The sequence below is a fragment of the Thamnophis sirtalis genome, unplaced genomic scaffold (genome assembly GCF_051295495.1).
Source record: "Thamnophis sirtalis isolate CommonGarterSnake01/CBP01778 unplaced genomic scaffold, rThaSir2_p1.2 scaffold_3, whole genome shotgun sequence".
Classification (NCBI taxonomy): domain Eukaryota; kingdom Metazoa; phylum Chordata; class Lepidosauria; order Squamata; family Natricidae; genus Thamnophis; species Thamnophis sirtalis.
The window spans coordinates 31,719,270-31,738,234 of record NW_028261383.1 but is presented as its reverse complement, the minus strand read 5'-3'; the positions used below and the strand labels follow the sequence as shown (position 1 = coordinate 31,738,234).

Genomic DNA, 18,965 nt, shown 5'->3' with positions numbered 1-18,965 from the left:
CTTAACTTCACTGTTTTTGCCTGCAGTGGAACACATTGAAAGCAGGTAAAAATCTTGCACCACAGGTGGACAGAGGCAGCCTCCACCCTCACTGCGGACAATGGGTTGAGGAAATTAAGCACATGGGAAATAGAAGGTGAAGTTGAAAGCTACACTTCTCTGCGCCTAGAACAAGGGTGTCAAACTCGATTTCATTGAGGGCCACATCAGGGTGGTGTTTGACCTCAGGGGGCTGGATGGACATGCCCATCATAGGCATGGCCAACTCAACATCACTCGTGTCAGGGGCACCTATGGTGGCCTGGGCAGGGATGGAGGAATCCCCTTTTGCTAGTAGTTTGTTTTGCTAGATACTCTGTCAGTGAAAACAGAGCACGGGGGCCCTGCACGGGCCTCCTGCAGCCCTCTATCAGCTAAAAGGGCCACTGCGCGCAGCCCTCCTGAGCTCCACTTTCACCAGCAGAAGCACTGCAGTCAGTCCTTTGCTGTTTCCAAAGCAACTTCATGGGCCAGATCTAAGCACCCTGCAAGCTGGATCCAGCCCCTGGCCTTGAGTTTGACACCACTGGCCTAGAACAACTTTCCTGCTCCACAATAATCAGGTCCAACCAGAGGTGGGTTTCTGCTGGTTCGCCCCGGATCAGGCAAACTGGTAGAAGCGACGGTGGGAAGCTCTGCCCATCCGCCTGGACACTTCTGTGTATGCGCAGAAGCATTGCACAAGAGCGCACGCCCAAGCAAACTGGTAGTAAATTTAATTGAAACCCACCACTGGGTCAGACCAATTTACAATCTCCAAACGATTCCTTGCAAAGAGGGAATAGAATGGGCTTTCTCTTAAAACAGCCGCCCTAAGACACCTCAATGTTTTCAACTTTCACCAGGCTGTTCTTTGCAGTGCTACACCCTGAGCTAAGCTCTCAAAGCTCCAGGTCCCACACCGAGAGAGGGTAGCCGCTTTGAGTGCTGAGAAAGGGGAGCAACTCTTCGTGGAAGCACACTTGGAAGGTGTAGAGGTGGGACATGCTGCTGCTGTTGTAAAAAGAGAGCTGCCCTCCTTCAAAGTCCAGGTAGACCCCAACTTTTTCCATCCTCCCACAGACCGAGAGAGGCGTACGGGGCTCACTCAGAGCTTGGTACTCTCCCGCCTTCAGCTCAATAGCCCACACCCCTTCCTTGGGCAGAAAGTTCAGCTGTTTCTTACGCTTCACAGACTTTTTGGCCGTCCCCACTATCCAACCGGGGCTGTCCCCAACTTGGATCTCCCAGTAGAAGCGCCCAGTGGTAATGCCCTTCCGTCCCACCACACATGGGGTGGAGGTGAAGCGCTCCAGCTTTCGCCGCCAAAACCGTCGGCCAGGACTGAACTTGACTCCAGTGGCTTCTTCCACGAGGACCAAGCTGGGGTGAGCTGAATTGCAGTCCAAAGTGATGCTTGCAGGGACTGGAGAGGGAAGATGGAAAGAATTCAGAATGAACAAGAGTGGACGTGTGGCAAAGTTATTGCTGGAGTATAAACTGGTCCAGAAAAAAATTAGACACAAATGAAGGTAATATTAGCCAGCTGTTAATAAAGCTACTGCCATCCTCAATGTGTCTAGGATCTCTGAAATAGCCCAAACTATATGATAATAGGGTAATTAGAGCAATTAAGCAATTACATTTGGAAGAGTTAGTGGTAAATGGAAACCAGGCCATCAAAGAACATGGCAGCTCAACACCATCAAAGCTGACACCAGTCAGAGCATAGAAGAACTCAGAGAAGCAGTGCAAGATTGGAAGATGTCTATCATCATTACAGATTGCAGATTAACGGAGTTGGAAGGGACCTTGTAGGTCAACTAGTCCAACCCCCTCAAGAAGATCCTACACTATTTCTGTCAAATGACTGTCTAGTCTCCTCTTGAAAGCCTCCAGTGATGAAGCTCCCACAACTGCTGAAGGCAAAGCTGCTCCATTGATTCATTGCTCTCACTATCCGAAAATTCCTCCTTATTTCTATATACAGAATCTCTCCTTGTTCAGTTTCCATTCATTATTTTTTGCCTGGCCTTCAGGTACTTTGGTAAATAGATTGACACCACCCCCTCCTCTTTGTGGTAGCCATTTAAATATTGGAAAACTGCTATCATGTCGTCCCTGATCCTTCTCTTCACTAGACTAGCCATGCCCAGTTCCTGTAACCGTTCTGCCTATGTTTTAGCCTTCAATCCCCTAATTATCTTGGTTGCTCTTCTCTGCACTCTTTCTAGAGTCTCAACATCTTTTTTATAGTGTGGTGACCAAAACTGGATGCACTATTTTAGGTGTGGTCTTACTAAGGCTTTATAGAATGGTATTAGTACCTCATGTGATCTTGATTGTATCCCTTGTTAATGCAATTTAGGATTGCATTGGCTTTTTTGGCTGCCGCTGCACACTGCTGGATCATATTTAGCTGGTTGTCCACTAAGTCTCACAGTCACTGCTATTAAGCCTGGTTGCACCCAGTCTATATGTATACATCATCATCATCATCCTTATTGCTGTGGAGTACACAGCCTTGAACTTCCAGAGAAAAAATAGGGTATAAAAGTCATAAATCAATAACCAATACAGTTAGTCCTCAACTTACAACAGTTCATTTAGTGGCCATTCAAAGTTTTCAAATCATTAAAAAAGTGACATGACCATTTTTCACACTTACAACCGTTGTAGCACCCCCTTGGTTACATGATCTACCTTCAGCTGCTTCAACGGGGAAACCAGATTCACTTAACAACCGTGATCCTAATTTAACAACTGCAGTGATTCAGTTAACAAATGTGGCAAGAAAAGTAGCAAAATGGGACAAAACCCAATTAACAAATTTTTCATTTAACAACATACATTTTTGGGCTCAACTGTGGTCGTACATTGAGGATAACCTGTACATTGATTTAAAAACCTCAACTCACCTGGATGTACCGCGCCCAGGAGCTCTTTCCAGGCGTAGAATTGCAGAGGTCCTTTAAATTCGCCCAGGTTCAAGTCTACAGCCACCACTCCATCTTCATCCTCTTCCTTCTCCTCTTCTTCTTCCTCTGCTGTCTCTTGTTCTTCTTCTTCCTCCTCTTGTTCTTCCTCTTCTTCTTCTTCCTCCTCCTCTTCTTCTTCTCTCTCCTCTTCCTCCTCCTCAACATCTTCATCAATCTCATTCTCACACTCACCTGTGTCTTCACTGCTGGCCACCAGCCCATCTTCTCCTACCAGTTCAGCATCTAGTTCAGGTTCGTCCAGAGCTCCTTGTTCCTTACGGAGCCTGTAGGCGAATGGCATCCCAAGGATCAGCCATTTTGGAATAAGCAATAGCACATAGACTTATATACCGCTTCGCAGTGCTTTACAACCCACTATGAACGGTTTATAAAGTAAGCATGTTTTCCCCAAACAATCCAGGTGCACATTTTAACTGACCTCAGAAGGCAACCTTGAGCCTGGTGAGATTTGAACTGCCAAATTGCAGGCAGCCGACAGTCAGCAGAAGTAGCCTGCAGTACTGCACTCTAACCAGCACAGCTCTATCTATCAAACCTAAAGGAATCAAATTTGGTTTCTTCTATAGAAAGGTATCTGAGCACTTCTGATCAAAAAAAGAATGATGCTGTCAATTCTTCTTTCTTTCACTTCTTTAATGGATTTTATGCAACAAGGAAAATAACATGAAAATATTGGATGAAAATGGGAAGATTAGAATTGGAAGACAGTTACACCTGGGACCTGCTCCATAAATCAGGTTTTATTAGAATCGTTACCCACGCTTTTTTTTTTTAATAATCACAGCAGGGAACAGAAGGCCAGCACCTTTTTCCAAAAAAGGTGAACTAGATTTAGATCTGATTAATACTTCCCAGGAGAGCTGCAAAAATCAGGAGAAGGGGATGGCCTTGCTATTGCCAAGAAAATGCCCATGTCATCATCAGAAATGAAGAACTCATTCAAGAAAATCTCCACTTGTTCTTTTTGTAGCTTTACGGAGATTTTAGAAGTGATTTGGGTAGGAGCCAAAGAGCCAGAAGAACATTTCCCCTCCCAATTAAACTCTTTTCATGGCCAAATCAGCCTTGCTTTGCTTCTACTCCCAAGGAGGAAGAGGAGCCAACTTTATAATTCTAGCAAAGGTTTCTTTAATGGAAGTAAATCTTCACTTCCATACATAAAGGAGCTTCACCTACTCATTTTGGCAAATCCAGCAGGGTGGAAGAGGAAGTCATGCCTACAGTGAGGAGGCAAACTAATAGACCCCGTAGCAGGGGTGTCAAACTCAAGGCCCAGGAGCCGGATCCAGCCCACAGGATGCTTAGATCTGGCCCATGAGGCCGCCCTGGAAACAGTGAAGGACCGGCCCGCGGTGGCTCTGCCAACAAAAACAGAGCTCAGGAGGCCCATGGGCCACAGGAGAGCTTGGGAACCTGTTTTTGCTGACAGACCATTCAGGCCACCAGAGGCGCCCCTGACAAGAGTGAGGTTGAGCTGGCCACGCCCACCCTGGCCGCACCCACCGCAGCCCCCTGAGGTCAAACACAACCCTAATGCGGCCCTCAATGAAATCAAGTTTGACACCTGCCCGCCCTCCCTGTAGGTTCATGCTTTTCTTCCTTCCATATTTTTGGACTATAAGACGCACCGGATTATAAGATGCGCCAAGATTTTGAAGAAGTAAAAAATTTTTTTTAAAGATTTTGCCCTCCCCGGCCCCCAGGAGCACTCTGTAGGCCTCCTAATCTCTCTGCACGCCCCCTTTTTTGTGAAAAACGGGCCTGCAAACTGCTCCTAGGGGGCAAAAACACGATGCGGGGGGGAGGCAAAAATGGGCCTGTTTTGCACAAAAACCTGTGTGCAGAATGTTTGGGAGGCCTGTAGAATGCTCCTGGGGCTGGGGAGGGGGAAAACAAGCACAAAACAGGCCCGTTTTTTGCAAACAACAACAACAACAAGGGCATGCAGAGAGTTTGGGAGGCCTGTAGAGTGCTCCTGGGGAGGGCAAAAACACCCCCATTTTAATGAATAGTTGCTGTGTTGGGGGTCACATGGGAGCCACTTGCAACTTTCCAAGCTGGCTTGGAGCAAGCAAAGTTAATGGGGGACACTGGATTCACTTAACAACTGCAGTGATGATTCCCTTAACAACGGTGGCAAAAAAAAGATTGGGGGGCAACATTTAACAACCACCTTGCTTATCAAAGGAAATGTTGGTCCTAACTGTGGTTGTAATTTGATGTATAAGAAAAGAGAAACACTACTTACCTCTCTAGCAACCCTTTTGCCTCCTGTGGGAGGGAGGGAGGGAAGAAAGGAAGGAAGGGAACGAAAGGTGAGATAACAGTTAAAATAATACTTTCCCTGGGTTATCATCCATTTTCCTGTCAAATCATTCTGCATTTTAATCAGTGGTGGGATTCAGCCAGTTCGCACCTATTTGGGAGAACTGGTTGGTAACTTTCTAAGCAGTTCGGAGAACCGGTTTTTGGAAGAAATCTTTTGTTTTTTCCCACTTTACAGGGCTAATCCTGTAAGGAAGGCAGGAAGGAAACATTCTGGTGCTGTTTCTAGCCTAATCTTTATTGCCCTGCTTATAGAAACTGTCTCTCCGGTTAACCCTTATTATAATTGTAACAACTAAGGCGAAGTTCCCCATCGACCTGAGTGACATTGACTTGACCACACCCTCATGATCACATGACCACTGAGCCCCGCCTACCCAGCTAGTCATTAGGGCAGAGAACTGGTTGGTAAATTATTTGAATCCCACCACTGATTTTAATGGTGTACATCAGATTCTGCCCTCAGTAGATCACGTCCTTGTTTATTATCAGAAAAAAAAAATCCCAGTGAAATACTATCACAACAAATATAGAAGAAACAAAAATTCAGGACTGTAGAGTCAGAGTGCTTGAGACGCCACTGAACACCTGTGATCGATCTCTCTTTTACATCAACAAACACTATGGAGCCTAGCATTTGTTACAGGAAATCAGTCCTCCTTATTTTATTTGTTTAAGAAAATTGATTTGGCCATCCAACTGACTCTCAGTGATTCCGGGTGGCTTCCAAAGATGAAAAAAAACCACAGAGATTTTGTCAATCATTGAACAAATCATGTTGTGAGAAGTTTTATATCAAAAATATATTTTATTCTTTATACTGTTTCCATTGTCCCTTAAAATATTAACAGAATCTACAACGGTCTGAGAATCAGTGTCTCCAAGTTAATCAAATTAGAAATCTTCTTCATACCCTGAAATAAGTTACCCAGGCCTAATCCACATATCAAAGGATAAGGTCTGCAAACACAAATACAGTTAATTAAAATAAGTCCCCCAGCAGAACTGTATGTTCACAAACATACTCACAAACACACACAACTCTCAGCACATAAACACTTCTACATCCCAGACAAGCTCCCCCTATAAAAGTTGGCCACTGTATCCCATTTCTCTGCATCCTGCCCTTAAAAGCAAACTGTTTTGCTTTTAGGAATAAATATTTCTTCTTCCCTCACAACTGTCTGTATCTCATTTTTATTTATTCTTACTCGGCTCAAGTTGGAACCCCAAATTCTTCTTCTGACAATGGTTTGGTGCAATCTATGCACCCTGCAATTTTCTTCTTCCCAAGAAACCCCCACAGCCTCCTGTCCATCTTACCCTGAGGAAACTTATGTGGTCTTTGGATTCAAGGCCGGCCTGCACACGGCACAGAGTTTCTGACCGAGAGGCCATCTTCCAGTCCAGTTCCTTTAACTTGGCTTCCATTTGCGCCAAGTTCTTTTCTCTCTAGTTTTCTAAGGCCTGTTTTATACCCAGCTCTCTGTCGTTCAGCAGCTGGTGCATCTTCACAAACTCTCCAGAGACATGATCAGACAAGGATTCGGAGCAGGTCTGGAGAAACACAGATGGAGCAAAAGATTGTGGTTTAGTCAAACAAAAACGATCACCTGTCACAATGGTGTTGGTTTTTGGGGTGGACTCCTGAGAATACCTTGGATAGCCATAAAGAAAGAAAGAAATGGACCATGAAACAAATCAACTCATTTGAGTTTTCATTTGAAGCACTAACACTTCAAAACATCCTACTTCTCCGGGCATGTGATGGAAAGACCTAACCTTCTGAAGGAGACTCTAATACTAGGAAAGAAAGAAAGAAAGAAAGAAAGAAAGAAAGAAAGAAAGAAAGAAAGAAAGAAAGAAAGAAAGAAAGAAAGAAAGAAAGAAAGAAAGAAAGAAAGAAAGAAAGAAAGAGAAGAGGAGGAAGAGCAAAAGCAAAGATGGTGGACATAGTGTCAGTGGCAATGGGGGCCCCATCGGAAGATCTGAAAAAACAGTTTAGGGATAATTTGTCATGGAGAAACTGTTTTGCTAGGAGTTGAAAACTACTTGATAGCATATAATTTATTTTATTTATTTATTAAATGTATATGCCACCCCATTTCAGGTAACTCATAATCAATCAATCAATGACACTGTGATGATTACCTAAGCAACACCAGCAATTTAAATCTTTTCCCTTTTTTATTATAATGTAGTGACAGCACACCTATAGACACAGATGTACATCCACGCAAAGTTCCATTTATTTAAATACACACACACAAAGCTCTGTGGAGTCCTTGCTGCTCTCTGAGATTGATTGGGATTTTTTTAGACGTTTCATTACCAAACCAGGTAATATCATCAGTGCTAGAATGGAGTGCAAACCCCACTCCCTTCTAGAACAGATAATGTTGAGTAGTGAAACATCTACAAGAAAATAACCAAGTTCAGAAAGCATCAATCCCACCAGTACAACCCTGAGCTACATATATTCCCTTCTATCGGTACATAATGTTCTAATTGTAAGAGTGTCTTTTGTGGTAGCTTAGAGCACCACAGTGCTTCTAAATGTTTAAAACTAAATTGTGAATCCCAGGGAAAAAGGGAACAGAATGGAATTTCCTGAAAAATGCATGGTTGACAATTTTTCGTGAATGCCATATTACAGCATATTTATTTATTTATTTATTCATTTATTTATTTATTTATTTATTTATTTATTTATTTATTTATGTGAATCCAACAAGCAGGTAGCTTTTCTTTTCCTTAGACTGAATTGCAGGCACCTGGATTAAATGTTCACCATGAAAAACCTGATATTAATTTAATGAGCCACATATAGTAGCATCGACAGCAATAGTTGCTGGGATGAAGAGAGAGGAGATACACTCGGTTTAGCATTAAACAGGAAGTCCCCACCATCCCCAATTCCCAGCTGTACCTTCAATTCGAGAATGTTCTCCCGCTGGTGGCACTGGCTCCTTTTCAACCGCTTGAGACCTTCCTCAAGAGGCTCCAGAGATGCCTTCAGCTGGTCCTACAAGGAAGAGAAAGTTCAGATCTCACTTAAGATGAACACCAGCATTTGACTGATCACGCGACAATTTTATACATAATTCTGCTATGACATTTGTGTTGCCAGGTTCTGCTCAAGAGCACTTCAAATCCATCAGACTTCTGTCCCCAAACCAGCCTTAATTAGCATTTAATTTATTATGATGGTTAAGAGTGTTTTGTACTGTGATAGATTAGGTTACCAATATATTAATTTTTGATGTTCCCCAGGATTTCTTTTTACTGATAGACCTGGTTTAGACTTTTGCTTTTTATGTGTATCTTTCAGCTTTTTTAAGTGTATGGTTTTGTGTAGGTTTTCTTTTTATATTTTTTCCCACTCCCAAACCAATTTCCACAAAAACTATTTCCTCAACTCCCTTCATCAACAGCAGCTACAGAAATCCGGATGGATGGAGACTGGAAGAGATATAACCATGGATTAAAAAACACCTTTTATCCTTTGCCACCACCTAGTGGTCAATAGATCAAATAGTGTATCCTCCCTGCAGAAAGTGGGAAAATGAATTCCTAATATACACTATATTGCCAAAAGTATTTGCTCACCCATCCACATAATCAGACTCAGTTGTGAGCAAATACTTTTGGCAATATAGTGTATGTGAGATATGGATTCAGTATTCATGTTTCATGCCTTTCAGAGTAGAAATCTACTTATGTTTCCTTGTAAATACTTGGGAGGCTTCAAAATCTACATTTCAGTGTTTCTATTGTGAATTCTATTTCTACTTTATCTTGGCTTGCAAAATAAGCCACCTAAAATATCCTGACGGTGAGATAAGCTGCAAATAAATTTCAAAGATTGTTAGATGATAGATGATAGATGATAGATGATAGATGATAGATGATAGATGATAGATGATAGATGATAGATGATAGATGATAGATGATAGATGATAGATGATAGATGATAGATGATAGATGATAGATGATAGATGATAGATGATAGATGATAGATGATAGATGATAGATGATAGATGATAGATGATAGATAGATAGATAGATAGATAGATAGATAGATAGATAGATAGATAGATAGATAGATAGATAGATAGATAGATAGATATGGATGGAGAGGGAGGGGGAGAGAAGGAAGGAAGGAAGGAAGGAAGGAAGGAAGGAAGGAAGGAAGGAAGGAAGGAAGGAAGGAAGAAAGATATGGATGGATGGATGGATGGATGGATGGATGGATGGATGGATGGACGGACAGATGGAGAGGGGGAGAGAGAGAGACAGGCAGACAATATAGATAGACATACATGCATGCATGCATGCATGCATGCAGGCTGGTAGGCAGGCAGTTAGATGATAGGTGATAGAATGAGACAGGCAGACAGACAGACAGACAGACAGACAGATTAGTGTCTTGTTCAACCAGAGGCCACCTTCTTTCTCCTCCCAGGTCCAATTCTCACCTGATAGGACTGAACCGCATTTTTGATGGGCAGGAAGTCGTGTCCCCGGTGCTGAGGCAAATCCCGGCAGATGACACAAACGGGCTCCTCATCTTGGCTGCAGAAGAGCTTGAGAGGCTCCTCGTGTTCCTCACAGAAGTACCAGCCTCCAGTGCTGCTCAGCTGTGTCCCTTCATCCAGCTTCAGAAGCCGGGCCTTCTCAGCCAAGCTGCAGAGGGCTCGGTTGATCGTCATGCGGCGCAAAGCGAAGGGGCGTCGGCACTCAGGGCAGAGCCCACGTCTTTGCCCTTTGGGGATGCAGGGCTCCAGGCAGGGAGCGCAGAAGCTGTGGCCGCATTCCAGCATGTGGGGCTCCCGAAAGAGGGAGAGGCAAATGGGGCACAGCAGGTCTTCAGTGAAACTGGACACTTCTCGTACTGAAGCCATGTTGGTCGATTCAAAGAGAGCCTGAAGAGTTTTCCCAAGTTAGAACTGCTTCTATTTCTGGCTGTTGAATGAACATAGAAAATATAGTACCGTAATAGGGTTGGAAGGGACTGTGGAGGTCTTCCAGTCCAACCCTCTGCCCAAGCAGAAGGCCCTACACCATTCCAGACATTGGCTGTCCAATTTCTTCTTTAAAACCTCTAGTGATGGAGCACCCATAACTTCAATATTATGCAAGCACAAGCAGCAAAACAAAGTCAAACTAGGGGGAAACAACTCAAGAAGCTTGGGACATTTTGAAAAATGAGATTACAAAAGCCCCGTCTAACACAATACCAATGAAGAAGAAAAATAACAGTTCTCAAAAGAAACCAGCATGACTGCATAAAGAACTCTCTGGGAAATTGAAAGACAAAGAGGATAAGTATAAAAAGTGGAAAGAAGGGCACACAACTGCACTATATTGCCAAACGTATTCGGTCACACATCCACATAATCAGAATCAGTTGTAAGTGAATACTTTTGGCAATATAGTGTAAGGCAGAATATCAGCAAATAGCCTGAGCCTGCAAAGATGAAGTGAGGAAAACTAAAGCTCACAATGAACAAAGGCTTGCAATAAAAGTAAAAAATAATTTAAAAAAAAACTTCTTCCCACATGTTCAAAACAAGAAAAAAAAAACAAGGAAACAGTTGGTCCATTGCTGGGAGAAAGTGACAAGAAGGTGACAAGAAACAGGGAGAAAGCAGAACTACTTAATTTGTTGTTTGCATCTGTCTTTACACAAAGGAAAAAAACAGTCCAACCTATCAAAAACAGCACCACAAAAACAGATTAGGAACACAAGTTGAAATAGGGAAGAAAATGGTAAGTGAGCACCTGTCTACCCTAGATGAGTTCAAATCACCAGGACCGGATGGATTACACCCCAGGGTTCTGAAGGAACTGGCAGACAAGATCACAGAACCACTGAACTATATCTTTCAGAGATCCTGGAGCCCCGGGAAACTGCCAGAGAATTGGAAAAGAGCTGATGTGGTTCCCATCTTCAAAAAAGGGGGGAAAAAACATCCAGGAAACTACAGGCCTATCACCCTGATCTCAATACCAGTGCAGAGTCTGAAAAAGACAATCAAGCAAGGAATCAGCAAACACCTAGAAGCAAACAAAGTAATAACCAAAAGCCAACATGAGTTTGTCAAAGAAAGATCATGCCAAGCTAAACTTATTGCATTCTTTGACAAAGTGACAAAATTAGTGGATCAGAGGAATGCTGACAATCTAATTTACTTGAACTTCAGTAAGGCATTTGATTGAGTAAACCATAACCTACTACTTGATAAGATAGAAACATGTGGGCTAAACAGCATCAATACCAGATGGATTCATAACTGGCTGATCAACATATAGTCCTCAATGTAACTGCATCTACATGGAGGGAAGTATGCAGTGGGGTACCCAAGGACTCTGCTTTAGGCCTAGTACTCTTCAACATCTTCATCAATGATTTGGACAAGGGGATAGATGGGGAACTCATCAAATTTGCAGACAACACCAAGCTGGCAGGAATAGCCAACACTCCAGAAGATAGGCTTAAGATAAAGAAGGATCTTGACAGATTTGAACATTGGATGCTATCTAACAAAATGAAAATCAATAGTGAAAAAGTAGGTTTCTACATGTAGGCAAGAAAAACAAAATGCACAGGTACAGTATAGGTGGTACCTTGCTCAATAGTAGTAACTGTGAGAGGGATCTTGGAGTCCTAGAAGACAATCATTTAAATATAAGCCAGCAGTGTGCTGCAACTGCCAATAAAGCCAACACAGTTCTAGGCCACATAAACAGAAGGATAAAATCAAGATCACATGAAGTGTTAATAGCACTTTATAGTGCCTTGCTAAGGCCACACTTGGGATACTGGATCCAGTTTTGGTCACTACAATATAAAAAAAGATGTGGAGACTCTAGAAAGAGTGCAGAGAAGAGTAACAAAGATGATTAGGGGACGAGGCTAAAACATATGAAGAACGCTTGCAAGAACTGGGTATGTCTAGTTTAATAGAAAGAAGGACTAGGGGAAACATGATAGCAGTCTTCCAATATCTCAGGGGTTGCCACAAAGAAGAGGGAGGCAAACTATTCTCCAAGGCACCTGAGTGTAGAACAAGAAGCAATGGGTGGAAACTAATCAAGGAGAGAAGCAACTAAGGAGAAATTTCCTGACAGTTAGAACAATTAATCAGTGGAACAATTTGCCTCCAGAAGTTGTGAATGCTTCAACACTGGAAGTTATTAAGAAGAGATTGGATATCCATTTGTGTGAAGTGGTGTAGGGTTTCCTGCATAAGCAGGGGGTTGGACTATAAGACCTCCAAGGTCCCTTCCAATTCTATTCTATTCTATTCTATTCTGGAGGCAAATATTTCACTGATTAATTGTTTTTACTTTCAGGAAATTTCTCCTTAATTCTAGTTAGGATCTCTCCTTGATAAGTTTCCACAGGTTACTTTTTATCCTGCTATCAGGTGCTTTGGAAAATAAGCCAACCCTCTCTTGTCTGTGATAGCCCCTCAAGTACTGGAAGACTGAAGCAAAGGGGCGTCTGCCATCTCAGATAGATCAGCCGTGGACACCAAAGTCACGAATCCTAAAACTACTTTTCTTTCAGGGTTACAGAAACAGAGCCTGCCTTTATCCTAAAGCGAACCAGGAAGGATAAACCCGGAGACATTTTCTCAAATTGCGTTCATATTTTGGACACAGAAATGTCTTATCTCACCGTTGCCTGGGCTGCCTCGCTTCCTCCTCTTCCTCGAGGTGATTCTCACAGCCCACCACAGGGAGGGGAACCCCCTCAAAGTGTCAGACCTGCCGCCAATTAAACCTCTAAATAAAAAACATCCTCGGCCCCATCTGTTGAGAAAGGCATCGTTTTATTAGGAGTGCATTGCAGTGATGCGTAGCCAGAACTGAGGATTGCACGCCAGAAGCCCTAAGTTTAACCTTCCCCTCCCTCCACCCACCCCGTGCAACCAACCAAGTTCAGGCAGGATTTTTTTGTAATGGCCAGTTGTGTACAGGAAGGGAGGCAGGTGGCCTTGAAACAGCAACTCCAAGAGATGCAAAACTTAACTTTCTCTTTCCTCCTTGCCTTCCTCCCAGTCCCACCCCACAATTCATGGCAGTCTGTGGAAGCACGAGCAAGTATAAGATTACAGCTGACACCGTGTTTCTTTGAATCTTCAGAAAAGCTTATTTTTTTATTATAATTATTTCAGCCTTCTTCATTTTAAGAAAACTTCAGTGGTCATGAAAGCCCTTAAAAAAAATTACTTTTAAGTAAGAAAGGAATAATTCTGTTGCCTCACATTCCGTTACCTCAGTTCAAAATGGCAGACGTTCCACTCCTTCACTCAGGAGAGGTCTGGGACTCCTTACAGTACTAAACATACAGTACCTCACCAATATGTCTACGGCTTCCACCCATGGAATTGCTTCTGGACTCAAGGCGGCAGGAGCGATATTCCCTTATGTGTTTCAATCGTCAACCACCAATGGATTGTGAATCGAATTTCTCCTGCATAGCCCAGTGGTGAAATTCGTTCGGTTGAAATTCAAATTTTTTTTACTACCGGTTCTGTTGGCATGGCTTGGTGGGTGTGGTGTGGCTTGTGGGTGTGGCTTGGTGGGTGTGGCAGAGGAAGCATACTGCAAAATCTCCATTCCACCCCCACTCTGGGGCCAGCCAGAGGTGGCATTTGCCGGTTCTCCAAACTACTCAAAATTTTCACTAGCGGTTCTCTAAACTACTCAAAATTTCCACTACCAGTTCTCCAGAACCTGTCAGAACCTGCTGGATTTCACCCGTCACGAAGCATGGGTATCCAGCTACTAGTAATAAATAAATTGCTAGCATGGAACCAACGTTCAGCAAGATTAAGCATTTAATCCAGCATCTTCAGAGCCTAGGTAGTCCTTTGCATACTTTCTATTAAGCGGTCTTAAATATGGACAGGAGAATCACTCTTCAGCCATGGAGGGTGGTGGAGAAGAGAGATTTATATCTCATCAGATTGGGATTTGAGAGAGATTCAGACCAGGATTTTGAGCCTCTGCAGACAATTCAGACCACCCTCTACTAAACCCCAAACTCGCTTGCTAATAACACAGATTTCCAAGGAGGATTTTAATTGAAATTTGACATGTTTTGGAACTGTATAGAAAACCCATCAGGAGCAAGATTAACAAGAGATCAGAACTCATTGCAAAAATCACCACAGCAATAAATAATTTCTTACAGGAACTCGCTTAATGCAATAAATTTAGTGAAAATACTATATATAACTCACACAGACCACTTTAAAGTATATTTCTATCCCAACATTGTATTCAGTTATTTCAACTTGAGTCTATTTTGCAAGGGAAGAGCAAAGCTGTTTGAGTCAAGTTGACTCAGGAGCAAGCAAAGTCAACTGAATTCAATAGATTCACTTCCTATTAAATATGTTTAGAACTTCAGATTAACAGAATTGGAAGGGACCTTGTAGGTCATCTAGTCCAACCCCATGCCCGAGCAGGAGACCCTATACCATTTCTGACAGATGGCAGTCCAGTCTCTTCTTGAAAGCTTCCAGTGATGAAGCTCCCACAACTTCCGAAGACAAAGCTGTTTCATTGGTGATCGTTCTCACTGTCAGAAAGTTCCTCCTTATTTCTAGGTTGAATCTCTTCTTAGTCAGTTTCCATCCATTATTCTTGTCTGGCCTTCAGGTGCTTTGGAAAATAGCTTGACCACCCCCTCCTCTCTGTGACAGCTCCTCACATATTGGAACGCTACTATCCTGTCTCCCCTGGTCCTTCTCTTCACTAGACCAGCCATGCCGTCATACTTTCCCAGGAAATCTCAAATATTCTTCCCTTTCCCCACCTCCTGGCTTGTTATATGAGTTCTACAGGTTAACTGCTCCTGATTGCAAAAGACTCTTTTAAGGGGTGAATTCAACTGATTTTAATTCCCATTGCTGCCACCTGAACCCCCTGAGGATAATCATCCCTTCCTCCGCTTCTTCCGTCCTGATCCCCTAATTTCTCCTTGGAACCAGATCAGGTCTGAAAAGGATGACCTGTCTTACTTCGCACCACAGAGCTGTGGGAACGGCCTGAATTCCCTCCAGCCACTGGCTCTTCCGGTGGGTTCCATTATGACATCAAGGTGGAACCTTTTCAAAACCCGAGGAACTGCCAAGATGGTGGTTGGGATGTGGACCTTCAGCAGCCCACCCCATGAAGGGAAGAGACTGGGCATCTCCGCCTGGATCCTTATCCTGGGTGGCCTTTGGGGGAGATGGATCATGGAGGTTGGAGCTGGGCCAATGAGTGAAAAATCTGGTATTTACTCCTTTGTTTATTTATCCCTCCATCCCATTTCTACCCTGCTCATCTCACCTAGGTAAGATAGGTGAAGAAGGCTAAGGAACGAGCTCTAGGCCCTTAGGTAAGTTCCCCAAATTTATGATCCCTTTCCTGCCCCTAAGGAACATCCAGGAATGGGGAGATAAAGCCAAGTTGATGGCTACCATGGCATAATCAAAGCCTTGTCTGGTTGTATGTATATGCAATACACATAAAATAGGGCAGACTTTCACTTCTATGGTCCCATATAATTGTTTTTGTACACATTTATGGAGATTCCCAGTCATCCAGGTCATAGTTGTCCCAAAGGTGCTTTTTTCAAGAGGCAGCTGGACTTTCTGGTTTTTTCTTTTGAAGACATTTCACTTCTCATCCAAGAAGCTTCTTCAGCTCTGACTGGATGGTGGGGAACGGAAGGATTTATACTCTTTGCAGACAACTGGACATTTGTGCTTTTCTATATACACACACACACACCAAAATTATGGGTGTTCCTATTGCCTCCCCTTGACCTGTAAACACATAATTTCTCATAGCAGGAACAAATAGTAGTTTCAAACCAGGAGAGGCTTGGGTGGGCTTCATGTCCTGCCTACCTCTTCCTTCTCACAACCAGCAACAAAACATAGTTCCTCTTCATCATTGCTTGACTCTCTGCAACTGGTTTTTCTAAGATAAAACAAGGAAATTATAAGAATTTAGCTGCTATAATTAACTGGTCTTTGATTGAACCCTTACTGATCTAGGGTAGTCTGTTTTTAAGCCCCTGGTAATACTAGAAATGTTGTAGGTCTGAATTCGTTTTCTGTAACATAGGATAAAAGAAGACACATGCATTGGCATGTATGTGGTATGGATGTATACGTGTGCATCTGTGTGAATATGCACATTTATGTAAATAAGTTGTGTATGTATGTGTCTATACACACACACCAATGGTGGGTTTCAAAAATTGTTCGAACCTACTCTGTGGGTGTGGCCTCCTTTGTGGGAGTGGCTTGCCACCCATGTGACTGGATGGGAGTGGCTTGCCGCCCATGTGACCGGATATGAAGATGCCGAGGTGGCGCAGTGGTTAGGGTGCAGTACTGCAGGCCACTTCAGCTGACTGTTATCTGCAGTTCAGCGGTTCTAATCTCACCAGCTCAAAGTTGACTCAGCCTTCCATCCTTCCGAGGTGGGTGAAATGAGGACCCAGATTGTGGGGGCGATATGCTGACTCTCTAAACCGCTTAGAGAGGGCTGAAAGCCCTATGAAGCGGTATGTAAGTCTAACTGCTAAGATGCCGATGACACTTGTCAGAACCACCTTAAATTACCTCACACATAGCACTGGCATGCATAAGAATATGATGTAAACTTGTTTTTTAAAAGGCATCTTTGATTTGTGTTAAAACAACTTCAACATATGCAATGTTCTGATTGCACCACAAATGCAGTAGTAATCCTTAACTTTCACAGAGGCACTGAGTTTTATAAATATGAGAATGATAGGGTAGAATAATCATATCCAAGGACCAGTGGTGGGTTTCAAATTTTTTTGGAACTTCTTCTGTAGGTGTGGCCTGCTTTCCGGGTCCACTGGTGGAACCTCTTCTAACCTGTTCTACCGAATAGGTGCGAAATGGTAGGAACCCACCTCTGACACACACACACACCTTAAATACATATAAATATATTGTAAATACACATGTATATATACATATGTACACATACATTGTAATTATTCTTCCAAATGTTGGAGAGGTCATCCAAGAATGGCTCTTTCTTTCATTTGTGATGGCCATGTGATAAAGTTATACCTTTGAGATACACTGCTTGATTTATGACCAACCACTTAGGACCGTTCAAAGTTATAATGGACCTCCCAGGATGATAACGACTCAGTTCTGAAGTTCCAAGTTCCCCAGAGTCACATGGCTGCATTTCGGACACTTGGCAACCAGCCCACAGGTACAGCCAGTTGCAATGTCCCACAGTGATGTGACCACATTTTATGATGTTTTTGCCAAAAGCAGCATTTACTTCTGTTTTTGGCAACACCAGAACATAGCAAACAATTGGTTTTCTTCTCCTAGAGGAGATCAGCCCTGACTGCTCTTTAGAAGGCCAGATCCTGAAGATGAAACTCAAATACTTTGGCCAGCTGATGAGAAGAAGGGGCCCCGGGAGGAGAGCCTAATGCTGGGAAAGATGGAGGGCAAAAGAAGAAGGGGACGACAGAGAATGAGGTGGCTGGCTGAAGCAGTCGGCATGAGCTTAAATGGACTCCAGAGGATGGTAGAGGACAGGAAGACCTGGAAGAACATTGTCCATAGGCGATAGGCCGGACACAACTTCGCAACTAACAGCAACAACAAATATTTCAATGCTGGGTTTATAGGCAGACACATGGCACACGCTCCCAGCTGGATAGCAACATCTAATTAACTACTCTGATCAATAACCAGACTGGAGCTGATTAATATTTGGATGGGAGACTCCCCCACCCTAGCCCCCCCAAAATCCCAGCATTGTGGGTTAGACTGAAAAGTTGATTTTTAAAAAAAACCACTAAAAGAGGTTGCAGCAAGAATATTCAACTCAAAATGATTGGCATATCAATGTATCGACAAATGTTTGAAAAAATTAGAAAATAGAAAACAAGAAGTGTTTTAACAGGTCATCCCCAATGCATAGACAAGGGTTTGAAAAAATTAGAATGTAGAAAAGAGGAAGACTTAAAACAGAAATGTTTTAAGAAGTGATTGTCAGGGGCAAACAACCAGACCTACAATTGAAAAGTTCAATTAGTTGCTTTACTGCTCAAGCAGCAGTACAGAGGAATCTTCTCAAATGAACAGCTTGTAGCTAATTGAGACTAGATAAGGTTCAAAGGCATTCAACCTTGTCCTCTTGGGCCCATGTAGGGATTCTAGCCTAAGTCCCCATTTGATGCCTCTCTCTGGCTCAGCCAGTTTCTCTTCTACAGCAGGGTTTCCCAAACTTGGAGACTTTAAGATCTGTGGACTAAAACTCCCAGAATTTCCCAGCCAGCACATGGCTGGCTGAGGAATTATGGGAATTGAAGTCCATAAGTCTTAAAGTTGCTAACTTTGGAGATCCCTGTTCTACAGAGATGTCCCCAATGTATAAACAAGCGTTTGCAAAAATAGGAAGTAGAAAAGGCAGGAAGTATTTAAATAGTCATTGAGTAGTTTATAAGCAAAGCAGGACAGCTGCAAGTTGTTTCATGCATTTTCCCTTCAACTTGGTGAACAGCGGATGCGTTGGTTGTGCATTAGATGAGCAATTTTGGGTGCT

The 18,965-nt window shown here is 43.0% G+C and overlaps 1 pseudogene across 1 annotated transcript; it reads right to left on the bottom strand.

Moving 5' to 3' along the window:
• Positions 1 to 746: 746 nt before the first annotated feature.
• Positions 747 to 10,300, bottom strand: LOC148047840 (zinc-binding protein A33-like; annotated as a pseudogene). The gene is made up of 6 exons (XR_015695859.1): positions 9,821 to 10,300; positions 8,272 to 8,367; positions 6,666 to 6,899; positions 5,266 to 5,288; positions 2,937 to 3,280; positions 747 to 1,444 (listed from the first exon to the last, which is right to left on the bottom strand). The product of XR_015695859.1 is annotated as a zinc-binding protein A33-like (transcript).
• Between the last annotated feature and the right edge of the window lie 8,665 nt (positions 10,301 to 18,965).